At 38.5% G+C, this 15,433-nt stretch overlaps 1 protein-coding gene and 1 pseudogene across 5 annotated transcripts in view; both read left to right on the forward strand.

Annotated features, from left to right (window-relative positions):
- CCSER2 (coiled-coil serine rich protein 2) overlaps positions 1 to 15,433 on the forward strand; it is a 211,706-nt gene that overhangs the window by 65,184 nt on the left and 131,089 nt on the right. The window lies entirely within an intron of this gene.
- Positions 2,691 to 7,093, forward strand: LOC105707922 (transportin-1-like; annotated as a pseudogene).

Raw genomic sequence — 15,433 nt, forward strand, 5'->3', positions numbered from 1 at the left:
TCAGCTCCATTATAATCTTAAGCGACCAGTTTTATATGCAGCCAGTCATTGACCAAAATGTCATTATATGGTGCGTGACTGTTCTTACTTGATTAACCTCCTTTGTAACCCACTTCATTTCTGCCACCATATCCTCTTCCATGTCGAAGTCGCATCCTGTTTGGGGTCTGAAACTTCTACACTATTATGCATGTTATTTGAAGAAGGATTTATGGAGATGATCTTGGACATCTTAATCTTTTCTTTTTTTTTTTTTTTGAGACTAAGTCTTGCTCTGTCGTCCAGGTTGGAGTGCAGTGGCGTGATCTTGGCTCACTGCAACCTCTGCCTTTTGAGTTCAAGTGATTCTCTTGCCTCAGCCTCCCCAGCAGCTGGGATCACAGGCCACACCACTGCACCCAGCTGATTTTTGCGTTTTTAGTAGAGATGGGGTTTCACTATGTTGACCAGGCTGGTCTTGAACTCCTGACCTCAGATAATCTGCCCACCTTGGCCTCCCAAAGTGTTAGGATTACAGGTGTGAGCCACCGCGCTGGGCTGGACATCTTAATCTTAATAATATAGATGCAGTACAAATATTCTAAGAGCTTCACATGTATCTTTTTTTTTTTCTTTCTTATGGAGTCTTGCTCTGTTGCCCATGCTGGAGTGCAGGGCACAATCTCAACCTCAGCTCACTGCAACCTCTGCCTCCTGGGTTCAAGTGATTCTCCTGCCTCAGCTTCCTGTATACTTGGGATTACAGGCACACACTACCATGCCCTTCTAATTTTTGTGTTTTTAGTAGAGATAGGGTTTCACCATGTTGACCAGGCTGGTCTCGAGCTCTGATCTCAAGTGATCCACCTGCCTCGGCTTCCATAAGTGTTGGGATTACAGGCATGAGCCACCACGCCTGGCCAGGCATATATCTGTTTCATTATCAAAACGAATGACATTAAAAAATCATGAAAAATGCTTCTGTGTATAATAACTTTATAGGATCTGGATCATTTAGTGTGATTAATATGGAAGCTTGGAATTAGAAGTGTGCAGAGAGCTAAAAGCTTCATTTTTTTCAAACAATAGTTCCAAATTTGGTGTAAACTTCCCTGATTTTTAGAGAATGCAAATTAAATTATCTTAATGGTCAGTTTATGTGATAGTGTTTAATTATAATCAGTCATGAAAGTGCACAGCAACTAGTGTTGGAAGGATTTGTAAGAATCCTGAGATGAGCTCAATCTTAAAGATTTGAGAAACATCTCTTTCAAAATTATTTCAAAAGGGAAAAATATTGCTTATTAAGAAAAAAATAACACATATGATACTATGTTTGTTGTGTATTTGTAGAGATAAAGAATTTTCTGTCCTTTAAATGAATCTCATTAAGGGTGCTAGGTATCCAGAACTTTTTTTTTCTTTTTTTGTAATTAGGATCAGACTGAATAAAAAACACATTTGTAAATGTATTGGTGTATTGGTTTTCTCTCATTACTGTGACATACTTAGTTAGTCATAGTTAGTAGTTTAAAACAGCATTTATCTTACCATTTTGAAGCTCAAGTCCAAAATGTGTCCTGGGGCAAGGCTGTGTTCCTTTGGATGCTCTAGGAGAGCATCTAGACCTCTCTTCTTTCATTTACTTAGCCTTTTACTATTTGGCAAAGCTGTAGTATATTTTATATGCAGAAAAATTAGATGCTATAAGATCAAGGTCATAGAGATCATTTAGTCTTATCCATTTATTTCATAGATAAAGATAACTGAGGCCTAGAAAGGTAAAGTCACATAATTACTCTAGTCATTGTTTTTACTGCCACCATAGATTTGTATTGGGTTTCTCCAAGAAGATAAAGAAGAACCTGTTTAGCACTGTTCTCTGTTTTCTGTCTGTTACCAAATGACTGCCTTTTGGAGAATGGTTCACTTGTACTCTTATCGGAGAAACCTTTTTTGAAAACCAGACATTCAGATTATCTGCTTCTGCACTTATTTATCTCTGTACCAAACTATATATTAGGGTCTCAGAACAAAAGGAGAAAAGTCAGTATATGGAAGGTTTTCTCTATATGTTTCTTTTTGGTTCATTCATTTATGTTCAGCTGGCTTTTAAAAATTGTTTTCTGTTTGCTGCTGCTGGAGGAAGTTGAATGCTTTAGAAAGGGCAGGAGGGATTGTGGAGTGTATGAGGAACTATGAGAAGAAGGCCAGGATAGCCTGAGCACTGACTCAGAGGAAGAAGTGGCAGGAGAGGAGGCTGTCAGTACAGAGCTTTCACAGAGCTTGAAAGATTTGGATCTTTGGCCTAAAAATTGAAGGGAAGCAGTTGGAGAATTTTAAACTCCAAAAAATTTAATTCAGTTTACATTTTTAAAATGCTCTGTATGAAGATTTGAATTAGAGGGGAGCTAGACAGGATGCTGGAAGCTAATGTTCAAGTGAGAGGTGGTAGTTGCTTATGCTATTTTGGTGGCAAAGTGGAGAATCTGATGGGGTGAGTAGTTCTGAAAATGGGTTTGGAGGGTACATTGACCAAATTCCATTATTAATTGACTGTAGAGGTGAAGAACATCACCTTACCTTTAGAAGTTATAACTGGTGTTTCTTTTATTCATTTTGCAAAATTATTTTATAACCAGTTTGACTTGTTACTTTTCTTGTGGCTTTTCCATTCCTTCTTATATCATATCTAAACTTTGGCTTTCTTCTTTTCATAATCTGTTGTCACTTTTTTTTTTTCAGTCTGTCTAGTCACTTTTAATCTCTAGTTACTACTACATGTTCCTGAATATATAGTTGATACTTTGTTATCTCTCTTACCTCTCCTGTAAGTTTCTGGCACTAAGTAAGGACTCAATAATGAAGTGTTGAAATGGGTGTCATGATGACGTGTGATAAATATTGCCTTTTCATAAAAATAAATGGAAACATTTAAATTAAACATACTGGCGCTTGGTGGCTGTTGCAGCAGCAACAGACATTGGGGATCCGGGCTGCCAGGAGAAGTTCCACTGGGTTTCACCCTCAGAGACGTCCTTCGGGGCACACCAGCAAACCAAGATGGAGTATGAGTGGAAACCTAACAAGCAAGGGCTTCAGCAAATCCTGAAGTTTTGAAGGAGTTCCAGTCCCCAGACACCACCATCCTGAGAACTGTGCACCAAAAACTGGAACAGCTTAGTCAATATCCAGACTTTAACAACCACTTGATTTTTCTTCTTACAAAATTAAAATTTGAGGATGAACCCACAAGATCATTGAGTAGTCTCATCTTGAAGAGTAATGTGAAACAGGCTTTATTAAAAGTGAATGTTTAGATAATATTGGTGACTCCTCTCCTCTGATTAGAGCCACTGTTGGTATTTTGATCACAACTATAGTCTCCAAGGTAGAATTGCAGAATTGGCCTGACCTCTTACCAAAACTGTAGCCTGTTGGATTCTGAAGATTATAACACCTGTCAGGGAGCATTTGACACCCTTCAGAAGATTTGTGAAGATTCTGCTGAGATTTTAAATAGTGATGTTTTAGATCATCCTCTCAACATCATGATTCCCAAATTTTTACAGTTCTTCAAGCACAGTAGTCCAAAAATAAGGTCTCACGCTGTTGCACGTGTCAATCCGTAACCGGGGGACAGGAGCAGGGCTGTGGGGGCATTCCAGTGACACACACTGTTCCCCAATCAAATGTGTTTTTTCCAGGTATTTGAGCTCTTACTCATCCAGTAGTGGGGAGGAGACCCAGGCGGCCATGGAGATACTGTTCAAGGAAATATCAGACCCAAACAGCTTTGCAGAAAAGTGATTTATTAGGCAGAGAGAGAGAGAAAGAAAGAGAGAGAGAGAGAGCTCCCACACTGTCATGGGAGGGTATCCAGAGATGGAGTCCGCACAGATAAAGAGAGAGAGAGAGAGAGGGCTCACACGTTGCTGTGGGAGGGGATCCCAGAGAGGGAAATCCATATAGGTAAGGGAGTAGGGGGAATTTAACCCCGGAGTTACTCTGGCCCCATTCAAGTTCTTGTCCAGTGAAAGGAGTTTTTTCCAAACCCTCTGGAGTGATTGTTCTTCAACTCTGATGCTGGATTGGCTGTCTGGCTCACAGTAGAGCCCCTCCTTCCAAGGCTTTTGGTGGGCTTTCTAAACAAAGGAAGCTTACCTGGGCTTTCTACCTAACCCATGCTGGCGAAAGTTAGACAAAGAACTCTAGTTCCCAGGTGGGAATGAAGGCAGGTTGGGCGTGTTACTGGGAAGTTCTTGCCTTTGAAACCATGCCCATTGTGGACTTGGGAAGAGAAGTTAACATAGTCCCTCAAATCAGTCTATTGTCAGTAGGATGTTACACATTGATTCTTTCACTGAATTTCACACTGATTCTTTTACTGAGACTCTGTTTGCATTGGCTGGTGATGAAGAACCAGAGGTATGGAAAAATGTGTGCCTAGCACTTGTGATGTTGCTCAAAGTTCAAATGGATTGTCTGCTTCCTCACATGCATAGTATAGTTGAGTACATCCTACAGAGGACTCAAGATCAAGATGAAAATGTGGCTTTAGAAGCCTGTGAATTTTGGCTAACTTTAGCTGAACAGCCATTATGCAAAAATTTACTTGTAAGGTATCTTCCTAAGTTGATTCCTGTGTTAGTGAATGGCATGAAGTATTCAGATATAGATACTGTCCTACTTAAGGATGATGTTGAAGAAGGCAAGATGATTCCTGATAGTGAACAGCATATACGGCCACATTTTCACCAATCAAGGACAGTGGCTGAGCAGCGTGATGAAGATAGAATTGAAGGTGAAGACAATGTTGATGATGATGATACAATTTCTGACTGGAATCTAAGAAAATGTTCTGCTGCTGCACTAGGTGTTCTTGCAAATGTGTATCATGATGAACTACTGCCACATATTTTGCTGCTTTTGAAAGAATTACTTTTTCATCATGAATGAGTTGTTAAAGAATCAGACATCTTGGTTTTAGGAGCCATCGCTGAAGGTTGCATGCGGGCGTGATTCCATACTTGCCCGAGCTTATTCCTAACCTTATTCAGTGCCTCTTTGATAGGAAGGCTCTTGTGTGTTCCGTAACATGCTGTACTCTTAGCCGCTATGCACACTGGGTAGTCAGCCAGCCACCAGACACGTACCTGAAGCCGTTTAATGACAGAATTGCCAAAGTGCATCCTGGATAGCAACAAGAGAGTACAAGAAGCTGCCTGCAGTGCCTTTGCTACACTAGGAAGCTTGTACAGAACTTGTTCCTTACCTTGCTTATATACTGATACCCTGGTCTTTGCATTCAGTAAATACCAGCATAAGAACCTGCTCATTCATTACAGTGCCATAGGAATATTAACAGATTCAGTAGGATATCATTCAAACAAATCAGAATATATTCAGATGCTAATGCCTCCACTGATCAAGACGTGGGACATGTTAAAGGATGAAGATAAAGATCTCTTCCCTTTACTTGAGTGCCTATCTTTAGTTGCCACAACACTGCAGTCTGGCTTCCTTCTGTACTGTGAACCTGTGTATCAGTGTTGTATAAACCTAGTACAGAAGATACTTGCAGAAGCCAGGCTAAACAGTGCTCAACCAGATCAATCTGAAGCTCCAGATAAATACTTTATGATAGTGGCTCTTGATTTACTGAGTGGCCTGGCTGAAGGACTTGGAGGCAACATTGAATAGCTGGTAGCCCTAAGTAACATCCTAACACTAATGTATCCTAACACTATTGCATGCAGGATAAAATGCCAGAAGTTCAACAGAGTTCTTTTGCCCTATTAGGTGACCTCACAAAAGCTTGCTTTCAGCATGTTAAGCCTTGTATAGCTGATTTCATGCCAATATTGGGAACCAACCTAAATCCAGAATTCATTTCAGTCTGCAACAATGCCACAAGGGCAATTTGAGAAAGTTCCATTCAAACGGGTATAGAGATTCAGCCTTATATTCTATGGTGTTGCACCAGCTTGTAGAAATCATTAACAGACCCAACACACCAAAATTGTTAGAGAATACAGCAATAACAACTGGTCATCTTGGTTACATTTATCCTCAAGAGGTGACCCCGATGCTACAGCAGTTTATAAGACCCTGGTGCACCTCTCTGAGAAACATAAGAGACAATGAGGAAAAGGATTCAGCCTTCCATGGAATTCGTTCCATGATCAGTGTGAATCTCAGTGGTGTAATCCAAGATTTTACATTTTTTGTGACGCTGTTGCATCATGGATTAACCTAAAAGATTATCTCACCCAGATACATAAGACAAGTTTTTAATGACTTTTAAAGAGACTTAGACTCCCACACAATAATAGTGGGAGACTGTAACATCACATTGTCAATACTAGACAGATCAGCGAGACAGAAAATTAACAATGATATCCAGGACTTGAACTCAGACCCTGAACAAGTAAAATTAATAAACATTTATAGAACTCTCCACTTCAAATACATCAAACATACATTCTTATCAGTATCATATCACACCTATTCTAAAAGTGACTATATAATTGGAAGTAAATCACTCATCAGTAATTGCATAGTATTTCATAGGTTTAAATGAAATATTGGTTGGCTGCTTGTTTGTCATTTTCTTCCCTTATTCCTTCCTGTCCCCATTGCTAAGCACAATTATTGGCATAAAAGAGGTTTTCAATTCCCATATTTAGACTGCATTCTAGCCTGGGCAATAAAGCAATACTCCTGTTCTCCCTCCCTCTTTCTCTTCCTTTTTCTTCCTCTCCTTCATTCTTTTCCTTTTTCTTTTTATCTTTCTCTCTTTCTTAAAAAAAAAAAAGTTTTGTTCTCTAAATTCTCTTGGGCCAGATTAAAAAAATAAATAAATAAATAAATAAAATTACAAAAAAAAAGAAGATGATCTCAGAGACATTGTCTTTAAGATGCTTCATGGATTTAAAAATCAAATTGGTGATGAAAATTGGAGGTGTTTATCTGACAGTTTCCTCTTCCCTTAAAAGAGCGTCTTGCAGCTCTTTATGGTATTTAATCTAATAGACTTAAGCTGCAGTCCCAAAATTAGGGGTCCTTCAGTCTTGGAGACTATGGGGGAGCCTCTGTAGCCAGGGAAAATGTTAACAGGGGGGATGGGTAAACCAGTAGGGAATACAATACATAAAATCACAACCCTGTTGGGAGGGGTGGGAGGGAGGTTTTGCTGTTAAGTCTTTGTTGGGATACGTTTTAACATCTGGAGCTTTTGTGGGTGGAAATATGTCTCCGATTACAGTTCCACATTGGATTTGAAGAAGCAAAAAAAAAAAAGTCTATTCAGTCTACTCACAAAACAGTACATTGTGGAATATTATGGGGAATTGTACCAAAGCAAGAACCATCTAAATGATGCATAGGGACAAGAAAGAGGAACATTTCTATAGCGTACAATAAAGGAAACCTAAGAATAGGAGTTATAAATAGTAAGGAAGCTTTTTTTTTAATTGAAAATTTTTTTATATAAGTTTTTCCACATGATGGGGCCTTGTTTTGCGTGTTGATGAAGAACTATACAAACAAGCTAATATAGTTAAAATCAGTTTGCCTTCCCATAGGAGTAGCAGGTTCTTGGAAGTTGCAATTTAAGGTACTGCCAAAAAGTTGGAAATAAAACAAGCGTAAACAATGAAGCACCCTGTGAAATGCCAAATGAGTCACTCCTTTTACCTTTTTTGGGGTGGGGAGGGAAGGAGGAATAAATGGAGTAGGGCATATCAAACTAAAGATAACCTCTTAATTTTGCTTTGAGCATTAATGTAGCATGTATAAATTTGATGGTTGTACTTCATCAGATTTAATTTCTAGGCCAAGATGTTATTTTTTAAAGTACAGTTTAAGGTTCAGGCATGCATTCTGGCTCACAGTGGTTGAAAGTAATTTAAATTAGTGGGAAAGTAGCATGGTTGCATCACATAGAGAGATTGATACTCATTTACCTATATTGTGCCAGTTTGTGTTGCAGTTTACCAATTCAGTACAGCTTTGCATTTAAAGTTCCTTTTTAAGATTTGTGAATTTTATTTTTCTTAAGAGTATAGATATATAAAGTAACTATAGTTTACAGCTAGGCCTTGAAATATCTTCTTTAGGATCTGTTAGGAATAAGATTGATACTGTATTGTGTGTAACCTGCACAGTGTGGAAAGCTGATATACCTGTGCAAAATCTTTGCCTCTGTGCTGTCAATGTGATGTGCTTTTTGCATGGTTATATGCTACTAGTGATTTTATCAAAACTTCTAAAATTTAAATTACAAGGTAAAAGATCTGTAAAAGGCTGCATAAATGTTAGTTGGCACATAAAGACAATTGTAGAAGTGGAAGAAAAATGATTGCTATATTTCAGTGTTTATTCCCACTCAACATACTGCCTTCTAAGCTTCCTTTTTTTTTTTTTTGTTCAAAGCATGATCTTAAAGATATGTTTAAGTTAATGGATGTAATTCATACACTGTATTTTGCACATGTTGTGGCCCTCTGTGCCCTAGATATATGCGCACAGGGTGCAAATTAAAAGCTGCAGAGTGAAAGTTGGTTTGGATCCTCTTCATTTTATTTGTTTAGCTTTTCTGTTATTTTTCTCTAGTTAAATTAACTCTTAAAAAAAATTAAAGGTACTGGTTAGTATTTTTCACTTAGTTTTCTATACACATTATGACATAACCTGTTTACAAAATTAGTTTCTAAGACATCACGTGTCATAATAGCAAGCTACAAGTAACTAAAACGATGATGCTAGCATAGATGTGGTAGTGGAGGGACAGCTTACAGAAAGTTGAGATGGTCCTAATATAGGTAAATAGAAATCTCAAACTGATAATTGATACTTTCAGGTACGCTTTGACATTGAATGACAAAATTTGAAAGAATAGAAGGAAGCTATTCCAACTCCAGTAGTGAATCTTTCATGTCCATTTAATTATCAGTATAGATCCTTTTTTGTCCTATTAATAGAACTTTTATGTTTTAAGAAAAGTTTAAATGTATTAAATGCAGTTGTTGTGATTCTTTAAACAGACTTATATTTTTCTTTATTCAGAATTAATGTTTCTTATAGATTAAGTATATTACAATATGAAGTTCAGTTCAATAATTCTTGAGCTTCTATTTTCCAGATATATTCTTAATTTCTTAGGTCAATGAGGTGGATAAGATTGTCCTTGTCATTAATTAGTTCATAATCTTGTTTGATAGGCCGATAAATTATAAACACATGATTATAGTATGAATTTATAAATTATTAGTATGCATGTGGTCTTGAAATAACATAAAAGGAAAGGTGTGTCTGTGTCAGGGAGTCATTCAGAAGCTTTTGAAGAGGAAGTTAACATCTGAGTTGGCTGTTGAAGAATGAATGCAAGTTTTATCAATTGACCAAGGAAATTAGAGGATGAACATTTTAGCATAGGGAACAGCATGTACAGCATGAGTGTATCACAAAATCATGATGTGTAAGAGAGGAATATCAGCATTGCTAAGAATATAGTGTGTGGGGTAGAGGGTAGTTAGAAATGACCCCAGGGAAATAAGATGGTGGAAAGGAAGGAAAATTCAGTATCTCAAACTGAAAGGACAGATGATATTTATAAATCATTTTTAAAATAAGATATAACATTAAATATTATCAATATTTCTGTATCAGCTCTTCATACACACTTCCCATCTATGTATGAGACCATAGAGTATTTTTTTCTGAACACTTTTTCTCATAAAAATGAAGTTACTGGATTATCTAACCTCCTTCTTGATCAAAGCCTGTGCTGCAGAGAAAAAGTCAGGGAACTTAAAATTAATTTATTCATAAACAGAGAGCGGGATGAGTGCAGTGGATCATACCTGTAATTCCAGCACTTTGTGAGGCTGAGGTGGTAGGATTGCTTGACCCAGGAATTTGAGACCAGCCTGAGTAATGTGGCAAGACCCCATCTGTACAAAACACTAAAAAATTAGCCGAGCATGGTGGCATATGCCTGTGATTCCAGCTACTTGGGAGGCTGAGGTGGGATCATAACCTGGGTCCAGGAGGTTGAGGCTGCAATGAGCCATGATTGCGCCACTGCCCTCTAGCCTGGGTGACAGAGCAAGACCCTGTCTTAAAAAAATAAAAAAAGAACACAGTGTAATATATTCCTTTTACCTAGCATAGTACCTGGCATAGAGTAGATGTATAATGAGCAATATTTTTGGAGAAAATATTGAATTCTGTGATTTGGATCAAATAGCTATTATAAAATTGTTATAGTTAATGAGGACACTGAAGCAAAGCGTCTTTCACTGATTGAATGAATTTTAGGAGTTGTTGAAGTTGCTATTCTAGCCTGAATAAATAATTAAATATTTTTCAATTTAGGCTATTCTATTTTATTGTCCTGTGGTGATTGAAAGTATTGCCTTCAGGCTCTTCAACTTCTAGTGGCATTTAGGTGGTACTTCCATAATCTTTGATGCCTTTTCTGGTCTTGGGAGTCCGGCAACCTGTATTAGTAGAAGCTGCCAGGTTGGAAGCTTCAGTTGAGTTGCATGGAGACACAGATGGGAAAGTTGGTCTGTTGAACCTCTTTTTACCTTGTTAGTACATGGGTGAAGGAGAAAGTAGTGTAAGAACATTAGACCAACCATTGGGAAACCCAGATTTCAACCGTAGCTGTATAATTAGTGTCTCATATGACATAACGTATAGAGTTCCTCCCCCATGAGAGGTTGCATCAACTGATTGGAGACTTTTCCCAGTGAAATTCTAATTTCTTTCCCCTTCCTCTGGGACTTTATTTACTCTTTCCTTGTTTTTTCTTCCTTGCTGGATGAATTGGGGACATTATATTGAAAATACATTCCCTCTGCATGAAATTTTTTTTTTTTTTTAATTGCATTTTAGGTTTTGGGGTACATGTGAAAAACATGCAAGGTTTTTGCATAGGTGCATACGTGGCAGTATGATTTGCTGCCTCCCTCCCCTTCACCTATATCTGGCATTTCTCCCCATGCTATCCCTCCCCAACTCCCTACCCCCCCGCTGTCCCCCCCTCCCCCGCAACAGACCCCCGTGTATAGTGCTCCCCTCCCTGTGTCCATGTGTTCTCCTTGTTCAACACCCACCTATGAGTGAGAACATGTGGTGTTTGATTTTGTGTTCTTGTGTCAGTTTGCTGAGAATGATGTTTTCCAGGTTCATCCATGTCCCTACGAAGGATGTGAACTCCTCGTTTTTAATGGCTGCATAATATTCCATGGTGTATATGTGCCACATTTTTCCTGTCCAGTCTATCATCGATGGGCATTTGGGCTGGTTCCAGGTCTTTGCTATTGTAAACTGTGCTGCAATGAACATTCGTGTGCATGTGTCCTTATAGTAGAACAATTTATAATCCTTTGGATATATGCCCAGTAATGGTATTGCTGGGTCAAATGGAATTTCTATTTCTAGGTCCTTGAGGAATCGCCACACTGTTTTCCACAGTGGTTGAACTAATTTACACTCCCACCAACAGTGTAAAAGTGTTCCTATTTCTCCACATCCTCTCCAGCATCTGTTTTCTCCAGATTTTTTAATGATCGCCATTCTAACTGGCGTGAGATGGTATCTCAATGTAGTTTTGATTTGCATTTCTCTAATGACCAGTGATGATGAGCATTTTTTCATATGTTTGTTGGCCTCATGTATGTCTTCTTTTGTAAAGTATCTGTTCATATCCTTCGCCCATTTTTGAATGGGCTTGTTTGTTTTTTTCTTGTAAATCTTTTTTAGCTCATTGTAAATTCTGGATATCAGCCCTTTGTCAGACGGGTAGGCTGCTAAAATTTTTTCCCATTCTGTTGGTTGCCAATTCACTCTATTGACTGTTTTTTTTGCCGTGCAGAAGCTGTGGAGTTTGATTAGGTCCCATTTGTCTATTTTGGCTTTTGTTGCCAATGCTTTTGGTGTTTTGGTCATAAAGTCCTTGCCTATGCCTATGTCCTGAATGGTTTTGCCTAGGTTTCCTTCTAGTGTTTTTATGGTGTTACGTCTTATGTTTAAGTCTTTAATCCATCTGGAGTCAATTTTAGTGTAAGGTGTCAGGAAGGGGTCCAGTTTCTGCTTTCTGCATATGGCTAGCCAGTTTTCCCAACACCACTTATTGAACAGGGAATCCTTTCCCCATTGCTTGTTTTTTTCAGGTTTGTCAAAGATCGGGTGGTTGTAGATATGTTGTGTCGCCTCCGACACCTCTGTTCTGTTCCATTGGTCTATATGTCTGTTTTGGTACCAGTACCATGCTGTTTTGATTACTGTAGCCTTGTAGTAGAGTTTGATGTCCGGTAGTGTGATGCCTCCCGCTTTGTTCTTTTTGCTTAGAATTGACTTGGCTATGCGGGCTCTCTTTTGGTTCCATATGAAGTTTAAGGTGGTTTTTTCCAGTTCTGTGAGGAAGGTCATTGGTAGCTTGATGGGGATAGCGTTGAATCTGTAAATTACTTTGGGCAGTATGGCCATTTTCACGATATTAATTCTTCCTAACCATGAACATGGAATGTTTCTCCATCTGTTTGTGTCCTCTCTTATTTCATTGAGCAGTGATTTGTAGTTCTCCTTGAAGAGGTCCTTTACATTCCTTGTTAGTTGTATTCCTAGGTATTTTATTCTCTTTGTAGCAAGTGTGAATGGCAGTTCGTTCTTGATTTGGCTCTCTTTAAGTCTGTTATTGGTGTGTAGGAATGCTTGTGATTTTTGCACATTGATTTTGTATCCTGAGACTTTGCTGAAGTTGCTTATCAGTTTCAGGAGATTTTGGGCTGAGGTGATAGGGTCTTCTAGATATACAGTCATGTCATCTGCAAATAGAGACAATTTGACTTCCTCCTTTCCTAGTTGAATACCCTTTATTTCTTTTTCTTGCCTGAATTTTCTGGCTAGAACTTCCAGTACTATATTGAATAGGAGTGGTGAGAGAGGGCATCCTTGTCTAGTGCCAGATTTCAAAGGGAATGCTTCCAGTTTTTGCCCGTTCAGTATGATATTGGCTGTCGGTTTGTCATAAATAGCTTTTATTATTTTGAGATACGTTCCGTCGATACCTAGTTTATTGAGAGTTTTTAGCATAAAGGGCTGTTGAATTTTGTCGAAGGCCTTCTCTGCATCAATTGAGATAATCATGTGGTTTTTGTTTTTGGTTCTGTTTATGTGGTGAATTACATTTATAGACTTGTGTATATTGAACCAGCCTTGCATCCCTGGGATGAATCCTACTTGATCATGGTGGATAAGCTTTTTGATGTGCTGTTGTAATCGGCTTGCCAGTATTTTATTGAAGATTTTTGCATCTATGTTCATCATGGATATTGGCCTGTAGTTTTCTTTTCTTGTTGAGTCTCTGCCGGGTTTTGGTATTAGGATGATGTTGGTCTCATAAAATGATTTGGGAAGGATTCCCTCTTTTTGGATTATTTGGAATAGTTTCAGTAGGAATGGGGAATGGTACCAGTTCCTCTTTGTATGTCTGGTAGAATTCGGCTGTGAAACCATCTGGGCCTGGGCTTTTTTTGGGTGGTAGGCTCTTAATTGCTGCCTCAACTTCAGACCTTGTTACTGGTCTATTCAGGGTTTCGACTTCTTCCAGGTTTAGGCATGGGAGGAGGCAACTGTCCAGGAATTTATCCATTTCTTCCAGGTTTTCTAATTTATGTGCATAGAGTTGTTTGTAATAATCTCTGATGATGGTTTGAATTTCTGTGGCATCTGTGGTGATATCCCCTTTATCATTTTTTATTGCATCTATTTGGTTATTCTCGCTTTTCTTTTTTATTAGTCTGGCTAGTGGTCTGTCTATTTTGTTGATCTTTTCAAAAAACCAGCTCCTGGATTTATTGATTTTTTGTAGGGTTTTTCGTGTCTCTATCTCCTTCAATTCTGCTTTGATCTTAGTTATTTCTTGTCTTCTGCTAGGTTTTGAGTTTTTTTGATCTTGCTCCTCTAGCTCTTTCAATTTTGATGATAGGGTGTCAATTTTAGTTCTCTCTTTTTTTCTCATGTGGGCACTTATTGCTATATATTTTCCTCTAGAGACTGCTTTAAATGTGTCCCAGAGATTCTGGTATGTGGTGTCTTCGTTCTCATTGGTTTCGAAGAACATCTTTATTTCTGCCTTCATTTCAGTGTTTATCCAGTCAACATTCAGGAGAAAGTTGTTCAGTTTCCATGAGGATGTGCGGTTCTGGGTTGGCTTCTGAATTCTGAGTTCTAACTTGATTGCACTGTGGTCTGAGAGACTGTTTGTTATGGTTTCCGTTCTTTTGCATTTGCTGAGGAGTGATTTACTTCCAATTATGTGGTCAATTTTAGAGTAGGTGTGATGTGGTGCTGAGAAGAATGTATATTCTGTGGATTTGGGCTGGAGAGTTCTGTAAATGTCTATTAGGTTTGCTTGTTCCAGGTCTGAGTTCAAGTCCTGGATATCCTTATTAATTTTCTGTCTCGTTGATCTGTCTAATATTGACAATGGTGTGTTGAAGTCTCCCACTATTAATGTGTGGGAGTCTAAGTCTCTTTTCAAGTCTTTAAGAACTTGCCTTATGTATCTGGGTGCTCCTGTATTAGGTGCATATATATTTAGGATCATTAGCTCTTCTTGTTGCATTGATCCTTTTACCATTATGTAATGTCCTTCTTTGTCTCTTTTGATCTTTGTTGCTTTAAAGTCTATTTTATCAGAGATGAGAATTGTAACTCCTGCTTTTTTTTTGCTCTCCATTTGCTTGGTAAATCTTCCTCCATCCCTTTATTTTGAGCCTTTGTGTATCCTTGCATGTGAGGTGGGTTTCCTGGATACAGCACACTGATGGGTTTTGGCTTTTTATCCAATTTTCCAGTCTGTGTCTTTTGATTGGGGCATTTAGTCCATTTACATTTAGGGTTAATATTGTTATGTGTGAGTTTGCTCCTGTCATTTTGATGCTAGCTGGCTGTTTTGCCCATTGGTTGATGCAGATTCTTCATTGTGTTGCTGCTCTTTACCATTTCGTGCGTTTTTGGAGTGGCTGGTGCTGGTTGTTTTTTTCTATGTGTAGTGTCTCCTTCAGGAGCTCTTGTAAAGCTGGTCTGGTGGTGATGAAATCTGTGAGTACTTGCTTGTTCACAAAGGATTTTATTTTTCCTTCACTTATGAAGCTTAGTTTGGCTGGATATGAAGTTCTGGGTTGAAAGTTCTTTTCTTTAAGGATGTTGAATATCGGCCCCCACTCTCTTCTAGCCTGTAGGGTTTCTGCTGAGAGATCTGCTGTGAGTCTGATGGGTTTCCCTTTGTGGGTAACCCGACCTTTCTCTCTGGCTGCCCTTAGTATTTTCTCCTTCATTTCAACCCTGGTGAATCTGATGATTATGTGCCTTGGGGTTGCTCTTCTAGAGGAATATCTTTGTGGTGTTCTCTGTATTTCCTGGACTTGAATATTGG

Source organism: Aotus nancymaae, unplaced genomic scaffold, assembly GCF_030222135.1.
Source record: "Aotus nancymaae isolate 86718 unplaced genomic scaffold, 86718_ANA_hifiasm-v0.15.2.pri h1tg000010l, whole genome shotgun sequence".
Lineage (NCBI taxonomy): Eukaryota > Metazoa > Chordata > Mammalia > Primates > Aotidae > Aotus > Aotus nancymaae.